The 4,820-nt window shown below is 30.4% G+C and overlaps 1 non-coding gene across 1 annotated transcript; it reads left to right on the forward strand.

Annotated features, from left to right (window-relative positions):
- Positions 1-1,794: 1,794 nt before the first annotated feature.
- TRNAS-GCU (transfer RNA serine (anticodon GCU)) lies at positions 1,795-1,876 on the forward strand. Its single transcript has one exon. It is a non-coding gene; the product is annotated as a tRNA-Ser (tRNA).
- Positions 1,877-4,820: the final 2,944 nt, after the last annotated feature.

Raw genomic sequence — 4,820 nt, forward strand, 5'->3', positions numbered from 1 at the left:
ATATATAACATGGTAACATTTATAAATTTTAGTATCTTTTTTCCATTTTTTTTTAATCCAACTATATTGTACATTAGCATAAATCTATATTAATCCTAGATTTATCAAGTGTCAAAAGAGATCAAGTCTCTTGATGTGATTTTTTTTTTTTTTTTAACAAAACATGAAAAAAAGTTGCACCTTAAGAGATTTAATCACTTTGAGCACTTGATATATATATATCAACTCCATGTTAAGTAGGTAAGGAATTAGACATCCAATTTATCTTGAGCAACACACTAATTATAAAATATTTTAACTATAATTTTTATTTTATTTTTCATTTACCTTATATAATATATGCATAATCTCTCTCTATATAGATATTTATGTTTTTTTGTTATTAATATATTTTGAAAATGTTACAAGTCAACTCTATATTAAGCATTGAAGGAATTACAAATCTCTCTTGTTCCGTGAATTAGAAAGCACTTATCAATGGAAAGATTTATACATTTTCTTCATCTTGGATAACACATTAATAATCTATTTTAATAATCCAACAAAAAACATTTTCATTTGCTTTATATAATATGCACATGGTCTTTCTCTTTAGATAGATATTTACATTGATTTTTTTGTTATTAATATTTATTTTAAATGTTACATGTCATCTACATATTAAGTATTGAAGGAATTGCAAATCTCCCCCATACATTTATTAATAGAATATACACACACTTTTTCTCTATCCGGAATTGTAAATCTCCCTCATACTTTGAATGAGAAAGCACTTATTAATGGAACAAATACTCTCTCTCTCTCTCTCTCTCTCTCTCTCTCTCTCTCTATATATATATATATATATATATATATATATATATATATATATCTATATATATATCTATGATGTTAAAAACAAGTATAGATGAAATTAAAAGTTTTTTTGTGCTCAATATGGAGTTGACACGCCCATATATATATAGATATAGTTAATAAGAAAACAATGTTGATTGAGACACAATGAATTATTTACCATTTGAAATAAAGATCTCATTGCGAATCTCCCTCATTTTGAATCATCTCATTCTGTTTTTGAGCATCTGCTATGAGAGTTTTAATACCCCTTTTTTCATTTCTTTTCAATAAAGATTTAGTAACTTTAGTTTATGAAAATAAAATTTAAAATCGTTATTTATTTTTTAATTATTTTTTTCCATACTTAACTATTTGAAATTTACATGATTTTAATTCTTTAAAAACTAGTTTAATTTTTTTTTTTTTTTTAAATCTATTTAATATTCAAAGTTACTATGAATGTTAGACTAAAATATGACCCTTCAATCATCTTGTTATTAATCAAATAACAATATCATTATAATGTAAAATAATTATTAATGTCATTATTAACATTAATTAAGAAAATTAATTATTATTAAATATTAATTAATTTATAATAAAGAAATTTCAATTAGTTTATTGTAATTAATTAATATAAATATTAATTTAATAATATTATTAAAAATGTATTTTATTATTAATAATATTCTACACTCCCAAAAAAAATATGTATTTCAAAAATTTGATCTCTTTATAGACCTAGAATAGAATTAGATAAATGCAGTTTAGTTATTTGTAAATATAATATAATAAAACAATATCTCTCATACTAAATTATAAAACATATATTGACACAATAAATTTTTAATTTAAAATAATTACACATAAATATCTTTATTTGATATGATTTTCATTTAACTCAAAAACCCAAAATAAGTAAGTATTAAAAGTTTATATTCAATTTTGACCACCGTTGTCGCTTTGGCCGAGTGATTAAGGCGTGTGCCTGCTAAGTACATGGGGTTTCCCCGCGAGAGTTCGAATCTCTCAGGCGACGATATCTTTTATCTACGCCACAGTTCGAATCTCTCAAACGTCCTCGATTTAGGTAAATATTGTCTTTTAGTGTGTTTGCTAGTATATTTGTAACAACATGTCTTACATATAAAGTGATTTGACCATTTATAAATTTATTTCTTTATTTAATATTTTTTTTATAATAATGACTATATTGATTTATGGCTTAGCACTTTGCTTCCTATTTGAAAAGCACAAAGGATTATTTGCCAAAGATTGAATAGACAAAATTTTATGTACAACATTTTTTTTTGTATTAATATATTTCCCAAAATGTTTACATTGGTTGGGGCCATGGGCTATTTTCCACTTTGAAGATTTAACCATGTAAAACGTTCGTGTATTGGTATTTGATCTAGTATGTGAGTAGTTGGTTAAGGTGTTTGTCTTGTGTGGACATACCCTGTTTTGTTGAACAAGCCCTTACGAAGGCTCATTCCTTTTGTGGATCAAATATCATAATCTTGTGTTGTTGAATACATTAAAGATTTCAAGGTTCTACTATTTATGTGCATTTATAGGCTAAGCAAACTATCCCATTGCATCTAGAGCGCTACTTTTAGTTGAAAACACTTATTGTTTCAATTGAAAAGTTTCTCATTTTTTGAAGATATGACCATTTTTGTCAATTCAGAGGAATAAAGTCTCATTATGCTTTTAATTTTTTTTCTTACATGTTTCCATTTTGCTTTTGAGCTTGTGTCATTTCTAATCTACATATGTTCGTTGGCATGGGTTTTGTACCATCATGGAAAATCATAAACAAATGCGGATTTTTCCCGCTTTTCTACATATGCTCTTTGTTATGTGTTTTTTTTTTTAAATCTCAACAAATTAGAAACAAAGAGAAAATTTCCATTTGCTAAATAGAACTAAGATCTAACCTCAATATTGTTAATTTTGATATATTTTTCTTCACATTTTTATTTATTTTTATATATGGATATGTTGGTTCTATTTTGCATGTAAAAACAAGGATTTGTAAGTTCAACATGTACTTCAAGGTAAATAATTCAAAAAAAGAGAGAAAAGAATAAGAAAGAAAGAAAAAAACCTCTCCTCCATCATATATCAAATATGTTTTGTATTAAATTACTTGGTTAAAAGTTACTATTAAATAAGAAGCATGACTTCAAGTATTTTTTTGAAATTTCTTTTTGAAAAAGTTTATATAGCTTTGATTTATTACATAATTTTATTTAAAGTGCATTTTACTTAAATTATAAACATGACTCACTATACCCCAGATGCCCTAACATAGACATGTCTAAATTTATGGCTCGCCAACAAAGGAGAAGGTGGGAGGGGATGATGCCCTCCACCTCGAACATAAATGTCGATTTCGTTAAAAACCCTTGCCAGCATTCCTCACCACACCACCTTGAGCGTTCAACGAGATTGTAGAGTGAACGTAACCATGATAATTCATTAGATAGTCGAAAATTCTATAGAGGCTTTGAGGTTCAATTCCATTATGGAGGATGCAAGGGTTGATCGGTGGAGAGACACATGCATCAATGTCGAAATAGGGAGTTTGAAGACCATGCAAAATGCTAAAGGTCAAGGACTTGACCATGATGACAAGTCATTGTCTCTCTACTTGTTATTTAATCAGATGTTTCACTTCCACCATTGATTGTTTCATGTTAATTCTATGAGCCTTATTGTTGCAAATTTCTCTTTTATGTGTCTTTTTCTTTTAAGGTGGGTCACCCTTTAATCATTTGCCTCACATATAGGGAGTGTATTGCAAATGGAGGTGGGATTCCATTGTAGCACCTTTCTTCATAATCTATGCTTTTCTTACTATTTAAATCCTTGCACCCTCTATGGCCTTGACTTTCTAGAGGCTCCTTTTCTCTCTCCTCATGTGGGTAGGCTTCAGTCTAGCCTCTTCGCCATTTCTTTGGCTCCCTTTCTCCTTGTGTTGTGTTTGGTTCCCAGTTCTGACTTAAATTATTCTCAAAGTAGCAGTTAGGAATAAACCTTTGGTTTCATCCTCTTTCCTTTGTTAGCAATCATTGGTCAAGGTCAAGTCCTCATGTAGTCCTCCTCTTTGGGGTGTTTACATAGGGGTTCCACCCCTTTAATCTCATTTGTTCCCACTCTTTTTGTTCGATTATTTGCTTGTTTGTTGGTGGTGTATTCGCCATAGTCTTTTCAAATATCTATTGGTTGGATTTTCTGTTGGCATTATGATGCATGTGTTGTACTTGATGGCAACCCACTCATAGAAGAACATCTTACTTATATACAATCAAGTGAATCCACAAAAGAGATATCAGATGCGACATAATACATGGGATGCAGGACAGCTCAAAGGAATCAAATGACAAATTTTTAGTATGACAAGTAAGCTTTGCCATCAAGTCCAAAGGGGGAGATTGTTGGCATTATGGCTAAAGTGTTGTCCTTGATGGCAACTCATACATGTGATAAATCACAGTACAACAGGTCAGTAGCAGAGATTGATGATCAACCCACAAAGAATGAAGAAAATAAGAAGTTCGCAGGTGCGCCGTGCAATAGGTGCGGTCATAGGCTGGGTCCGCAGGTACTCCATTCAGAAGGTGCGGACATGTTCGCAGGATCACAGAACAAAAGGTGCGGTCCTAAAAGTTCACACACTTTCATGCAGAGAAAAGCGCACGTGTGGGAATCTTATGGTTGTCGGGTCCATGGTATTGTGTTATTATGGTTTTGGACCGTGGTATTGTGAAAGGCCTAAGGCTATAAAAGAGGAAGGAGATCATTTGGCTAGAGCATGCTTATGGGTTGAATATCTTAAGGAGAGCAAGATCTGAAATTCTGGTTGGTGAGTGATATCTAGATCTACATCAAGGAGAAATCTGAGCTTTATAGGGCAAATCTACTGATGGGTCGAGATCTCCTTTGCGCATGATCAGATCTGTAGATCTGATAGT

The sequence above is a fragment of the Pinus tabuliformis genome, chromosome 1_2 (genome assembly GCF_031772625.1).
Source record: "Pinus tabuliformis cultivar Carrire ecotype Pingquan chromosome 1_2, CPIR1, whole genome shotgun sequence".
NCBI lineage: Eukaryota > Viridiplantae > Streptophyta > Pinopsida > Pinales > Pinaceae > Pinus > Pinus tabuliformis.